The following is a 16,422-nucleotide window of genomic DNA, read 5'->3' on the forward strand; positions in this document are numbered from 1 at the left end:
ACCTCAAAGGGGCTGAAACCAACACCCTCTTGAGGTACCTCCCTATATGCAAACAGCAGGCATGCTAGGAGGAGATCCCATGTCCTCCTTAGGGGCTCTTCCAAGGCACCCAACATGCCCTTGAGAGTTTTGTTAAGTCTCTCAAACAGGCCATTGGTCTGAGGATGGTAGGAGGTGGAGAACTTATAAGTTACACCACATTCCTTCACATAGCTTGCATGTATCTAGACATGAAGTTGGTTCCTCTGTCAGAAATCACTTCTTTAGGAAGATCAACTCTGGTGAAAATGCCCAGGAGTGCCCTGGCCACCACCTTGGCTGTTATGGTCTGAAGGAGTATAGCCTCAGGGTAACTGGTGGCATGATTCACCAGGATGAACTTGTGTCCACCTGATGTCAGAGGGTGTAGGGGACCAACAATGTCAATGCCCACCCTCTCAAATGGTGTGCAACCACTGGCAAAGGTTGCAGTAGGGCAATAACACTGCCCTCAGTCTTTCCAGACAACTGACAAGTGGGAACGGTCTTGCAGTGGGCCTCTACCTCAACCCCTATTCTGGGCAAATAAAAGTGAGTTGAGAGCCTTTGCTTGGTCTTATTAGTGCCAAGATGAACAGCTAAGGGTACCTCCTGTGCCAACTACAAAAGAAAGGGCCTGTATACCTTGGGTACAACCAAAGTCTGAGTGGGCTCAATGTAAAGGAGCTCAGCCTCCCAACAAATCCTAAAAGACATAGGCTTTTCACCTTGTGCCTGGGCCTGTTTCCTTAGACCCTTAAGAGAGTGGCACTCTTTCTGACAGAAATCTGCCCGAGAGGGCCCACCTTCCGCTAAATAGCACTGGAGGTCTTGGTGATCCTCTGGGGTGAGTACCTCTCCCTGAGAAGGGTCCTCAGGCCCTTTTGCATCAGAAGTTGAGTCTAGGGCCACCACTGGGCCTAGTGCCTCAGTAGCTGGGGTCACAGTGGGTACTGCTGAAGCAGCTGGAAGAGAAGGCGCCCTCTTGACAGAGGTGGTCTTCATACTCTTCCTCTTAGCCTTGTGTTTCCCCTTTGACTTGGGTAACTGGCAGTCCTGTTTGCCCTGTGACCTAGTGACTGCAGCAGCAGTCAGGGGTAACCCATCAGAAATGAACCCCAGCTCTACTTAGTCTTTCCCCAACACGATGTTGGCACATTGTCCTGAACCAAGACAGGATGCTTTGCTGTCTTGTCATCAATCTGAATGGTGACTAAGGCTACAGGAGAACGTTTTGGGGGCCCACCAGTTAACCTGGTTGTCCTCAGAGGAGCACCTATATAGTCCTCTGGCCTGAGCAGGTCCCTGTCTACCATGGTCATGCAAGCCTCAGTGTCTCTTCACTGTCTCTTAAACCAGTGGAAGGCTGGCCATTTATGAGGACACTTCTCAAACGTCGACGTGTATTCTGAGTATACTAAGGAAATCTCTGCAGGAACAGCAAAGTTGATTCCTGGAGAGGGTGGGAGGACAGTGGCTTATGACTCAGGCACAGGGTAAAGGTAGGTCAGGCTAACAGCCTAGACACCAAGTGCCTTACCTTTATACATGGGGTCACCCTTTCTGTGGTCCAATGCCCCACAGTCCCAACAGGTGCTAGGAATGCAGAGAACTGAATTGGATCCACTGGGAGCCTGCTTTGTAGCAGGAGCACCCTACTCTTACTCCCATCCCCATGGGACTTATCCCGATTAGATTGTTGGACCTTAGAGGGAGAATGCTTAGGCTTATTTGAATGTGGCTGCTTCTTGGCCTCCTCAGCCATCTGAGGAGTCCCTTTTTCTTTGTCCTTATCCTTCCCACTGTGGTCCTTAGGGGTCCTTGTAAGCCAACTTGGCCAATTTAAAGGGGTCCAAGAAATTATGGTCAGCAATGTACTGACGCAGCTCTGGTGAACAAGTCTCAGAAAAATCTTCAAAAAACAGGAGGTGAGGCAACAATAGACTTCACTTTGTAACCATCAACCCATCCCATTATATTCATATGTGCAGCGCTCACTGAATCAACCCAAGACATATTCTCTCTCTTCTTATAATCGCTGAACCTCTTAAGGTACTGGGCAGGTGTCTTGCCAAATCTGGCAACCAAAGCAGCTTTCATACACTTATACAGGCTTCTTTGAGGTACTCTACTTAACAAACACTTAGCCCAATCGCTATGGTCAACATCATGGATACCATAAGCCATCTAAAATGCTTCTATCCATTGGCGGATATCAGAGCCCTCCACATACATACAAACCAAATCTTTCATAAACTTGGTAGCAGGGGACCTAATACTCTCAACTGGTTTGGCTGAAGTATCCACCCTAGCTTATTCTAGCTGGAGTCTTTGACATTCACTGGGCCTCATTACGGGTCCGGCGGTAACCCTGCCGGTGTTACCGGCGGGTTTCCCTCAGATCCGTAATAACTTTCCAGCGCCTGACCTACCGGTGGCACTGGCTTATTACGAGTCCGGCGGCCGGGAAGTCAGGCACCGGAATGTTTGTTAATCCCCATTCCCATAGAGTCCTCTGGGACTCTATGGGAGTGGGGATACGGGAGAACTGTCACCGTTAGCAACGGTGCCGGTGCTCTCGCGAAGAGTCCACCTACCATGGCCACTGCACCCGGCAGGGTCAGACCTGTCGGGCACATCGGCCACGGCATCAGACTCGTAGTTTGCTGGTCTGGAAACAAGGGAGTTGGTGAGCTTACCGGCACACTTGTTTTCGGACTGGCAAACTTATAATGAGGCCCATTGTCTCTGTCTTTGAGTTCAAGATCTATAACGTGTTGTGCCAACTCCTCTTTCTTTAATTCAGCTTCAGTCTTTAATTTTTTGCATTCAAAGGCTTGTTTCATCGTCAATAACTCAAGTTCCATGGCATTCCCCTGATAAACAATGATGGGTTTTGGAATAGAAGTGACAGGAGAGGTGGAAAACCCATTGGTAGCAACTGTGACTTAACCAGGTGCACGGTCCCCATCAGAGCCCTCCCCACTGTCATCATGAGTATCACAATCTGCCTGGAACTCCAGAAGGGCAGCTATAAACTCTGCCCTAGACTTATGTATTGTACATTTGTATAGCACCTTATATACCATTGGTATGATCTCAAAGTGCTGGGGGTTGAAGGCCATGGGGTTCCATAGTCCAGGCCAGTGGAGAGAGTAGGGTACAATATAGTGCTTGTGTGCACTCGGCATGTGTGCAGCCAGTGAGGTTTGCACGGAGGTGGCCGCATTCTAATGCTTGGGTGCAGTGCAGTGGTTGTGAGAGATGAGTGGAATGTGTGCAGCAAGGTAATTGGCCTCCGAGTCTGCATTCTGGCTGCTATGGGGCCTGTGTAAGAGATTATGCCGCTAGGTTGATTTTTTCGTGGGGTATAACTGCGTTCTAACAGAGTGTTGAGTTGTTCAAGGAGTAGTGTAGGTATGTGTGCAGCTATGCCGCAATTGATCGAGGGGTGTAGCTGCATTCTATTGTGCTGGTGTAAAGTGGGGAATGAGCATATTGCTAGAAGTGATTGTCTGTGCTTACTGTTCCTGGTTACTTTCCGGAATCTGATGAGATGGCTGTGTCTGTCCTGGAGGTTCGCGGTAGTGGATCTGCAAGAGAGATTCATTGGCTGGTACGGAGTATGTTTTGTTTGCCTGGTTAGACGGTCCTTTTTCCAGAGTCTCTGTTGTGGGTGTCAAAGGACAATATTCCAGATCCCTCGTCTTAGTTTATGGTGGGTGGCTGGGTAGTTCCTGACACGTTTGTGGTTACTGCATGAATCTTAGGAGAGTCCAAACAAGCATAGTTGCTTTAGTGCCTCGGGTGTGGGAGTTCTTGCCCTTATTCCTAGGTAGGCCAGGGTTGCCTGACTTGAGCATATACTGCCTTGTGTACCCAATAAGTGACATGATATGACCCAACTGTAATGTTAGAAACATAAGTGCTATGAGGCTCTGCAGTAGTGGCTCTGTGTGCTGATTCCCAGATAGGTAGAGCTTGACACAGGGTTAACAGGAAACAGGGCCAAATGTTGTTAGCTGACAGAGGGACCTGCAATGGCAGCTTTGCATGTTAATTCCCAAATGGGTATGGCTTGATAAGTATTGGCTGATACAGCATGAAGTGTACGCGAACACGGAGGAGCGTTAGACTGGGGTTTATTACATAAAGGTAAGTTAACATACACAAAAGGGGATATAAATGATGCCTCTGCCACTCCTTCATTCTCCTGTCTCTGCAACCGTCGCTCTCTCGCTCCCTGCGTTCTTGAGTGGAATCTCTCATTCCCACACTCTATGGTTTTACACAATATTACACACCATCCTTCCTTCACACGAAAGTCCCTTCTGGTGACTCTGCTACTCAGCAATGTCCATCAGGTGCCTTGGTCTTCAATAGCTCTTCCCGAACTTTGATGCAGCTGCTGAAATTGCTCCAGAAGTACCTGAATCTTTTGGCAAGGAAAAATTACCTCTCTCTCTGTACACCTCCTCACACCTTCTCACTTCACCATTCCCTGCCATAACCATCACTCTTTTATTGTTCCACACCTTCCATCCTTTGTTCTCACAGCATCTTTAAACACTTCCACCACCTCAATCGGTGTGGACCAATGACACCCATTGTCCCTCAGGAGCACCGACAATTTGATCCTAACCCAACATCAAACCCGTGGAATTGCTGCTGTCTTGAACTTCCTGTTATCCTGCAGTGTCTTATTGCTCAATTGCCTCTTCCTGACGTTCTCTTCCACCTCATCAAGTTCCACTCTCATGCCAGTCACCTCACCCAGACATCACGGAAATAGTTTGCTGTTGGCCTTCCTCCCCCTGCTAAGTTCAAAAGGAGATACCCCAGTTGTGTTGTGTGGCGTGAACCTATGAGCCACGACCGTCCTCTTCACCACTTCCTTCCCATCTCTCCAATTAGACCATGCCCACCTGATCACCTCCTGATCACCTCCTTTATCCCTCTATTGTACCTTTCCACAATGCCATTGTTCTGGGGGTGATATATGGCACTGGTTTTGTGTTTAATGGATCTTCCCTTAAGCCTCTCCTCCATTTCCCTAGATTTAAACTGTGATCCATTATCCATTAACACCTCCTCGGGATAACCCTCATGACCACATAGCTCTTCCAGGAAATCAATCACTCTTTTGGTGGTCATATTCAGCATCATCCTCAGCTCCGCCCATCTCGTCTACACATCAATAACAACAATACAAAAAGTCTGACAGCCCGCACTCCACATAGGCCCCAATACATCAATAGATATTTTTTCCCATGGTCTCTCTGGTATGTCTGTCAGAACAATAGGATACTTTTCATTCATACACCCTTTATCACAGTTAGTACAAAGGATACCGTTTCTGACGCTTCTCTCAATCTGCACATCGCATCCCGGCCACCAATGGGTATTCCCAGCCCTACAGATAAGGTGTGTATTGGTCCCTTTTACTCCCTAAAAATAGGCAAACACTCCCAGAAAGTGACATTAAGGAGTAAAAATACTCCCAACAAAAAAGGAAAACAGACGCATTAGAGCATGTCCCCTGCTTTCATCCACACAGCCCCATGATTATGTTTGGACCATTAGTAAACGTAGTTTCACAGGAAGAAGCTCTACTTTTATTACTTCCTAATCTGAAGAGGTCAAAATTTACCTTTTCATGCGCATGAATACCTTGATGCAAAAAAATGTCTTACAAATAATTTCTGTTTTAAAGGTGAAACATATTTTTACTCGCTTATTAAATACTCCCACTGGGAATGAACTTCCTTTCTTACTCCCTAAAAAATAATTTGACTCCCAACTTTAAAAAATAGGGAGTACAATACTCCCACTTCAAAATCTTATCTGGAGCACTGGGTATTCCTTATTCTGCGTTTGGTTTTCACAATTTCTTGATGGCCTTCATGTTCAAGACGGATCACCTTCTCCCTGATCCCCTCCGGGGGGTATCATCTTATCTCCTCTCATCAAATAGCGATCTTGAATATATAGTTAATCTCTCACATTCCAGAATCCCTCTATTCCAGCTTTTTGTATTTTCTTTATAGATAAATCACCTTCCTCCAGACCTTTCACTACCAGCATCATTTTGACATCTTTAGTCACCTCTTCACACCACTCTTTTTTCGATATTGAGGATTCACAAATCTCACAAATCATATCTTGTTCCTCTTCCTTAGATTCTTCGTAGTTCGTCATTCTTGACAAGCAGTCTGCAGCATAGTTTCTCACACCTGGGATGTACGTTATTGAAAAATCTAATTCTTGTAGCTTGGAAACCCATCTTCTTATCCTGCCTGATACTTTGTCATGACCCTTAGTTGAAAATACTTCAACTAGCGGTTTATAGCTCAAATGTGATTCCCCACACAAAGCTCCTATACCTGTCTGTAGCCCACTTAATGGCAAGAACTTCTTTTTCTATTGTCGCATATGCTTTTTCTGCTCCTTTCAGCAAACGAGACGCAAATGCTATTACATGCTCTTTTCCCTCACGGATCTGGTCAAAACGGCACCTAAACCTACATTGCTTGCATCAGTTGTGATTACTGTGCGTCTTCCTCGAACCATAGTTTCTTAATGCTGGTGCTGTGTTCAAATCATTTTTATGTCTTGAAATTCGTCCTCAAATTCTTCGCCCCACATGAATCTTTTATTCATCTTGATCAAATTCCGTAGGGCAACTGTGTGGTCTGCAAATTCTCATATAAATTTAGAGTAATATTCGACCATACCTAAAAATGTCCTTAGCTGTTCCTTGCATGTCGGAGTGACAATGGAATTTAATGCATTTGCTAAATCTTTCTTAGGTGTGATTCTATCCTTTGATATTACATGTCCCAAGTACTGAATTTCTCTCCTATTGATCTTTGATTTTTCTATGCTGAGTGTCATACCTACATCATGCAACTTCTTAAACACCTTCTGTAATCTCCTGTCATGTTCTTTCTCTCTGTCAGCTGGCTCCCGTGACCTGACTGTTCCTACATTTCCGTGGTGATGCCTGATTATCTGGCTTCCGTGGTCCGACTGTTCCTACTTTTTGAGATAATGGGCCTCATTATAACTCCAGCGCCCGGGAATGGGCAATTACCTGGGCATTCAAAACTTGGGTCTCCAGGTGCACACCAAATATTTACAACTTACATTTTAACAACACTTTGCCTCTACAAAGTAAATTTAGGCTGCAGGAGAGGAAAGCAGGCTTTGACACAAAGTCTGACAATAAACAAGAAAGTAAAATGTCTACTCTATAGACACTCCCATCCCCTGCACACCACCAACTCTGAATGAATCAGTGAAGAAGAATTCAAAATCATTTAAAAATAAGTATTTACTTTTTCATAATACACAATTTCCCAATATATATTTTTCATAAATATTAATACAATAATTAATTAACAAAACAAAACAAATTTCAATGACAAAGCATTGATGCCTAAATCAGACATAGAAGATCAATGGTCTCTCATATAGTTCTTCAGTATCGAGGAATGTAAGATTCAATGTTGTTAGCTCTACGCATTTCGGGGTGAAACCCCCTTCTTCAGGAGCAACACAATCTGTTAAAATATTTAAGAGAGGCCTATAAGTGCAACATCACTCATAAATATTCATTACATATTCACAACTTTTCTTAACTTAACCAAATGTACAGGACGTATTCGCCCTCCTTCAATTCTGACATAAACTCAGCAATGGTTAGGACCATTCATGAAAAGGATCTCCATCCGTCTTATCTGGGATATCCCAAGTTAGTATTGGCTTCCCCTTGTATGGCTGTCAATATAGAGCAATTGTGACTTGACCCCCAGTCGCTAATAAGATGGAGTCAATTGTTTTAAATAATGTCACCCATTCACAAACATCTATAAGTAAAGGACTCTACCTGTATGCAGGATATCTAAATAGTTGCAGTTCTATTGATACTACTATTCATCTCTTCCCAATAAGAATATCTGATGTTTACTCTTGGATATTTTCTCAATGTATATTCTTGGGACACTTCCTCAATGTCGCGGTCAATATTCTAAGGAAATCAAAAACAAACCGTAGATCATTTTTATCCAGTTTGTACCCTCTATTTTCCATTCATTTATATTCCAAAGAATAGTATCAGTCTCATCTATTGATCCGATCTTGACTGTAATTCAATGGGCGAGAAGAACAGATCCCGCCTGACAATAGATAATTTTGCTCCGCGGCTCTAGCGCGATCTCACCTGAGGTACCTATATCTGGAAGAAACATGAAATAAAATGCCTGTAACTGTGCATCTGACAAAAATCCTAATCTATACTTAAATGTTGGTTCAAGTTTTAAATGTTTCACTCCTTCTCAGTCCCAGTACTCATGCACGGTACACTTATCCCTGCCTCCGATCCTCCGCCCTTTACCGCTTACCAGCGCAACAAATAGTGCCTCTTTCCTCTCATCTATTCAAAGGTAAAAGCATAAATACAACTAGTCAAGACTAGTCTATTGCTTACCTTGAAATTTCTTTCAGATATCGAAAGACATCTTGACTCTCTGGTCTCGCATCTCAGAAGTGTTCGTATCCACTGATAAAGTAGTCCACTCGTTTCTGGTCTGCTAACATTTGACTCTATGCATCACATGATTTTATACGTGCATGCGGATGACGCGGTAACGTCATTCGCGTCACGTTAATGTCTCTGATCAGCAAATAGAGCGTTGCCTTTTACACTCTCTAGACGGAAGTGTCTAATACGGTTTCCAAAGCCACCGCCACTCAATTTAAATAAAGAACTCACACACCATTCCCCCAAAAATATTTTTTTGTAAGCAACATGTTTGGGATCGTGAAATCTACTTTGTATGGGTCACTTAAAACACTAGAATTCATTTTACCAGATAATCCATCTTTCTAGAGGCTGCCGTGCATGTCCATGGCACCTACTCCGCTGTTGTATACAGGGAGATACACTACCCTTATAGTCACTCTACTTCATAAATGTACTTCTCTGCTCCCTCATATCCTGTATATGACACTACAGCTGTAGTTCTGATCTTCATATTTGTGGCTGAGAAACTAGCAACTCATATCCCTGCATAGACTATAGTTCACGCCTCCTAATCTTGATGTTATTAACTATGCAACTACTTGCTCATAGCCCTGCTTACCTTCATGTTCCTCAATCCCATACTGTCTCCACACTGCTATTCAATATTCAAGCAATTAAGTCTAAATGAAGCAATTCAATGAGAACTCTTCATTGAGACCTCTGGGATGAACCGTGTCCAACAAATGGATCCAGAACATCTCGCGTTGTGCTAACAATCTTGTGTAATCACCGCCTTGTGTCTGTCTCCCTACCACTTCGAGAATTTGAAATTGGATTTGTGACAAATTGTGTCTGAGCAATGTGAAATGTCTTGTAACAGTTGATCTTTCATTTCTACATCGTACATTGGATTTATGTTCAGTCCATCTTTCACAGGCTGAACTAGTTGTTTGGCCAATATACAAGAGTCCACATGGACATTTAATACTGTAGATGATACCCTTCATCCTACAAGTGGCGAAATGTTTAAATTACATTTTTTTGCCTGTTTGTGGGTGCCTAATGCAATCCCCTTTAATGATGTTATTGCAGTGGTTACATGATAAGCAGGCAAATGTGCCTTTCTTTTTGGGTGCTAGTGCCACCTGATCATCTCTATCCGCTTTAATCAGTTAATCTCTCAAATTCCTTCCCCGTCTATATAACATCATAGGCGGTTGTGGGAATAATTTAAGAAGTGTCGGGTCATGATGTAAAATTGGCCAATGTTTGTATATGATCTTTTTAATCTGCACAAAATTTCGAAATGTGTAGAATTGAGTTTACTTATTTCTTGGGTTTTGGGGTCAGCAATTGCTCTTTATTGATCTTGGTTGATTTTAGTAATGCATCCTCTATACAGCCCCAGCGCACCCAGTAATTGCCCATTCTCGGGCGCCGGAAAAAAATGCCCCTAATTCCCATTCGAGCCACGTAGGGCGCAATGGGAATGGGGAGGCCGGATGCCCCGGCACCATTCGTGAATGGTGCCGGTGCATCCGACAATGTTTGATCGTGGGTGCCGGTCCGCCCGCCAGTGTGGTGCATGGGTTCCGGCTAGCTGTTGAATGGGGTAAAAGTCTGGAGGGAGGTAGAGGTGTAGATGTGGTAGGTGAGAGGTTGTGTTCAAAGAGGCATAGTTGAGGAGTGTCTAGCAGGAAGGTCCTGACAGCTGGGGACGGTGGGAAGGGAGGACCGATGCAGGCGAGGTGAGGCAAGAAGAGCCGAGGGTGAGGGTTGGTCTCTGTTCCCGAATTTTGTGCATTTGGGTGCAAGTTGTGTGTGTGAGAAGGTAGGGGGGTCAGAGGGGAAAAGGGATGAAGCGATAGTTCTGGAAAGAGCAAAGCGTGCCATGTTGAGAAAAGGGGAAGGAGTGGAAGGGGGTGGTCTGGAGATGGAGGGTGAGGGTATGCCACTGAGGGGCAGGAGGGACATGTGAGTGGGGGGTGTGGTCATAGCAGGTGATGAGGAAAGAGGCTTGACTGGGTCGAGTTCGGGGTGGCAGGAGTGGGATGGGGCCATCTAGGGGATGCCAGGTTTTAGTAGGAAGGGGGCTGGTGGTGCGGTTGGGTGGGTCAGAGGTGGAAGGGATGGAGGGTATGCGTATCGGCAGAGGGACAGCATTAGTGGTGCAACGCATAGCTCCCCACATATGAGTGTTTGATATGGTGCGAAGTGTGAGTGTCCTTGGGATTCTGGCTAAGGCGGGGAGGGATGAGGGTGAGGGGACTGATCTGGGAGGGAAATTTCTGCGAGGTGGTGCAAATGTTGAGGTAGTGGGGCGGCGGTGTGGTGTTGTTTGGGGCGCCAGAGCGCTCCTCTGGCATGAGAGTTGGATGTTGCGTGGTGTGTACAAGTGGGGGGTGAGGGTCATTCTCAATGGATGGCCGAAGGGAGATGCTGGGCATGAGTTGAGGATGTGCGGAAGTGTATGGGAGCGGGGTGGTGGAGGGCCGATTCTTGATGCACCAGATTGCTCCCCTGGTCTGAGAGTTGGAGCGGTGTGGTGAGAGGAGGAAGGGTGTAAAGGGGTCAGAGTGTAAGAAGGTGCCGGGGTTGGAAATAGGTCCTGTGGCGTGTAGCCGGTGTTCGTGAATGAAGGTGCTTGATTGGTGGTGGTGGGCCGGGTGGGGTGCTTATTGGCTTCCCAGAGGGTTTCTTTTGTTTGTGGGTTGGGATGCGTGTGGTGAGTGGCTGTGTGCGCTAGTGATGCTCTGGGTGAGTGTTGTGTAGATGGGTCAGAGTTGTGGGGGCATAGAGGTGGTCTTGGTTGTGACTGTGTTCCTGTCAGATTAGAATTGTCAGTCATGGTCGTGTGAGGGAGCACTGCGGGAGGTCAGAACGGAGATAAGGCCCAAAGTTGAGACAGTGGCTGCTGGTGCAAGATTCCTGAAAATGCCTAAAATGGGGCACAACAGTAAATGCAACAGCACCTAGATTTGGTATACCCGAATAGAGGGTGAGAGCGCCCAAAATGGTGGCACAACAACAGATGCAATACCACCTAGATTTGGGATGCTCAGAAGAGGGAGAAGAGTTCCCAAAATGGGGGCACAACAGTAAATGCAATAACAGCTAGATTTGAGAAACCTGGATAGAGGAGGGGGTGCCCAAAATGGGGGCACAACAGTAAATGCAATAACACCTAGAGTTGGGACACCTGGATAAAGGAAAAAGCACCTAAAATTGGGTCACAACAGTAAATGCAATAATACCTAGATTTGGTACACCTGGATAGAGGGAAAAAACACCTAAAATGGGAGTACAACAGTAAATGCAATAAAACTTAGATTTGAGACACCTGCCTAGAGGGGAAAAGCATCTAGAATGGGGACACAACAGTAAATGCAATTACACCTATATTTGGGACACTCGGAAGAGGGAGGAAGATGCCTAAAATGGGGGCACAGCAGTAAGTGCAATAACACCTAGAGTTGAGACACCTGACTAGAGGGAAAAAGCATCTAGAATGGGGACACAACAGTAAATGCAATTACACCTATATTTGGGACACTCGGAAGAGGGAGGAAGATGCCTAAAATGGGGGCACAGCAGTAAGTGCAATAACACCTAGAGTTGAGACGCCTGGATAGTGGGAAAAAGCACCTAAAATGGGGACACAACAGTAAATGCAGTAACTCCTAGATTTGGGACACCTCGATGGAGGGAGATTTGCCTAACTAACACAATCAGGCAAAATGTGAGATCAGGCTAACTGACATAGTCAGGTTAAGTGAGAGATTTGCCTAACTAACACAATCAGGCTAAATGCAAGATATGGCACAATCAGGCTAACTGACACAGTCAAGCTAAGTGGGAGATTTGCCTAACTAACACAATCTGGCTAAATGTGAGATATTGCACAATCTGGCTAACCGAAACAGTCAGCCTAAGAGGGAGATTTGCCAAGCTAACACAATCAGGCTAAATGCAAGATATGGCTAGCTAACATAATCAGGCTAAATGCAAGATATAGGTAACTAACACAATCAGGCTAACTGACAGTCAGGTTAAGTGGGAGATTTGCCTAACTAACACAATTAGGCTAAATGCGAGATTTGCTTAAATAACACAATCAGGCTAGCTGACACAATCAGGCTAAGTGGGAGATTTGCCTAACTAACACAATCGGGCAAAATGCAAGATCAGGCTAACTGACATAGTCAGGCTAAGTGGGAGATTTGCCTAACTAACACAATCAGGCTAAATGCGAGATATGGCACAATCAGGCTAACTGACACAGTCAGGCTAAGTGGGAGATTTACCTAAGTAATACAATCAGGCTAAATGCGAGATATGGGTAACTAACACAATCAGGCTAACTGATAGGCTAAGTGGGAGATTTCCCTATCTAACACAATTAGGCTAAATGCGAGATATGGGTAACACAATGCGGCTAAATGCAAGATTTGCCTAACACAATCAGGCTAGCTGACACTATCAGGCTAAGTGGGATATTTGCCTAACTAACACAATCAGGCAAAATGCGAGATATGGCTAACTAACACAATCAGGCTAACTGACATAGGGCCTCATTACGAGTTTGGAGGTAGCCATGTGGTTTTTACCGGCATGGCTACCCCCAAACTCGGATCCGGGTCCTGCAAAAGGGGAGTTACCGGGCCATTCCAACCTTGGAGGGCCCCGTAATTCCCTTTCGCGGGACCCGAACCCGGTACATCCGCATTCCCATTTGAGCCCCCATAGGGCTCAATGGGAATGGGGAGGATGCTAACGACGGGCTCGTTAATGACGGGCCCGTTGTTAGCATCCTGTACTGCTAGCGGGTCCCGCTCTGTACGTCTGGTCTGGCCAGGCGTACAGAGCGGGACCCGCTGCAGAACTCGTAATGTGGTGGGCCAGAATGAACGGTGCCAGTCCCTTACCGGCAACGTTCATTCCGTGGCCGCCACAGTCGTAATGAGGCCCATATTCAGGCTAAGTGGGAGATGTGGCTAACTAACACAATCAGGCTAAATGTGAGTTGTGGCTAACTAACACAATCAGGCAAAATGCGAGATTTGGATAACTAACACAATCAGGCTAGCTGACACAATCAGGCTAAGTGGGAGATTTGCCTAACTAACACAATCGGGCAAAATGCAAGATCAGGCTAACTGACATAGTCAGGCTAAGTGGGAGATTTGCCTAACTAACACAATCAGGCTAAATGCGAGATGTGGCACAATCAGGCTAACTGACACAGTCAGGCTAAGTGGGAGATTTACCTAAGTAATACAATCAGGCTAAATGCGAGATATGGGTAACTAACACAATCAGGCTAACTGACAGGCTAAGTGGGAGATTTTCCTATCTAACACAATTATGCTAAATGCGAGATATGGGTAACACAATGCGGCTAAATGCAAGATTTGCCTAACACAATCAGGCTAGCTGACACGATCAGGCTAAGTGGGATATTTGCCTAACTAACACAAATAGGCAAAATGCGAGATATGGCTAATTAACACAATCAGGCTAACTGACATAGGGCCTCATTACGAGTTTGGAGGTAGCCATGTGGTTTTTACCGGCATGGCTACCCCCAAACTCGGATCCGGGTCCTGCAAAAGGGGAGTTACCGGGCCATTCCAACCTTGGAGGGCCCCGTAATTCCCTTTCGCGGGACCCGGACCCGGTACATCCGCATTCCCATTTGAGCCCCCATAGGGCTCAATGGGAATGGGGAGGATGCTAACAACGGGCCTGTTAATGATGGGCCCGTTGTTAGCATCCTGTACTGCTAGCGGGTCCCGCTCTGTACGTCTGGTCTGGCCAGGCGTACAGAGCGGGACCCGCTGCAGAACTCGTAATGTGGTGGGCCAGAATGAACGGTGCTGGTCCCTTACCGGCACCGTTCATTCCGTGGCCGCCACAGTCGTAATGAGGCCCATAGTCAGGCTAAGTGGGAGATGTGGCTAACTAACACAATCAGGCTAAATGTGAGTTGTGGCTAACTAACACAATCAGGCAAAATGCGAGATTTGGATAACTAACACAATCAGGCTAGCTGACACAATCAGGTTAAGTGGGAGATTTGCCTAACTAACACAATCGGGCAAAATGCAAGATCAGGCTAACTGACATAGTCAGGCTAAGTGGGAGATTTACCTAAGTAATACAATCAGGCTAAATGCGAGATATGGGTAACTAACACAATCAGGCTAACTGACAGGCTAAGTGGGAGATTTCCCTATCTAACACAATTAGGCTAAATGCGAGATATGGGTAACACAATGCGGCTAAATGCAAGATTTGCCTAACACAATCAGGCTAGCTGACACGATCAGGCTAAGTGGAATATTTGCCTAACTAACACAATCAGGCTAAATGCGAGATGTGGCACAATCAGGCTAACTGACACAGTCAGGCTAAGTGGGAGATTTACCTAAGTAATACAATCAGGCTAAATGCGAGAAATGGGTAACTAACACAACCAGGCTAACTGACAGGCTAAGTGGGAGATTTCCCTATCTAACACAATTAGGCTAAATGCGAGATATGGGTAACACAATGCGGCTAAATGCAAGATTTGCCTAACACAATCAGGCTAGCTGACACTATCAGGCTAAGTGGGATATTTGCCTAACTAACAGAATCAGGCAAAATGCGAGATATGGCTAACTAACACAATCAGGCTAACTGACATAGGGCCTCATTACGAGTTTGGAGGTAGCCATGTGGTTTTTACCGGCATGGCTACCCCCAAACTCGGATCCGGGTCCTGCAAAAGGGGAGTTACCGGGCCATTCCAACCTTGGAGGGCCCCGTAATTCCCTTTCGCGGGACCCGGACCCGGTACATCCGCATTCCCATTTGAGCCCCCATAGGGCTCAATGGGAATGGGGAGGATGCTAACGACGGGCTCGTTAATGACGGGCCCGTTGTTAGCATCCTGTACTGCTAGCGGGTCCCGCTCTGTACGTCTGGTCTGGCCAGGCGTACAGAGCGGGACCCACTGCAGAACTCGTAATGTGGTGGGCCAGAATGAACAGTGCCGGTCCCTTACCGGCACCGTTCATTCCGTGGCCGCCACAGTCGTAATGAGGCCCATAGTCAGGCTAAGTGGGAGATGTGGCTAACTAACACAATCAGGCTAAATGTGAGTTGTGGGTAACTAACACAATCAGGCAAAATGCGAGATTTGGATAACTAACACAATCAGGCTAACTGATACAGTCAGGCTAAGTGGGAAGATTTGGTTAACTAACACAATCACGCTAAGTGGGAGATAACATTACTATACAAATTGTGGGCTGTACGCATTAGGCTATATGCTAAATAGAGAATATGATAAGGTAAGAGATGATTGGGTTGGTCAGTTTAGTGGGGAGCAGTAATGGCTGCACCCCTTGCCCGAACTGCACTTACCTTGTCAGTAACTGCTAGTTGATGGCTGCAGGCCTCACATGCTAACACGGGCCAACACAGTATGGAGCGGCCTCTTCTGGAGCTGCCCTTTGCCTTAGGGTCCTTCACCGCAAGGGGCTGCAACGGGCAGTGGGGCTGCCCTGAATGTGATGGCGAAGTTGGCCAAATGACCAATCAGGGTCGGTGGGTAGAGGAAGGGAGCAGGGGAGGAACAAAGTGCGGGGCCACAGCAAAATAAACTTTGCAGGCCATAAGGCGGCTCGATGGATTCAAGGTAATTCTTAAAAATAAACCGCCGAGCACAGATTGAAGGAAATGCTCACGCCACGAGCAGCGCTGAAGCCCTACCGTGTGATACGGCCAGCAGATAGTAAGAGCTGACCCGAGCACCACAGTGTCGAATACACCCACACAACAACATGCCAGTGCCCAATCATGGTCGGGGGCAGGCAGAGGAGGGGCGCAGGGGA

The sequence above is a fragment of the Ambystoma mexicanum genome, chromosome 5q, assembly GCF_040938575.1.
Source record: "Ambystoma mexicanum isolate Mex_15411 chromosome 5q, UKY_AmexF1_1, whole genome shotgun sequence".
NCBI classification, from domain to species: Eukaryota; Metazoa; Chordata; class Amphibia; order Caudata; family Ambystomatidae; genus Ambystoma; species Ambystoma mexicanum.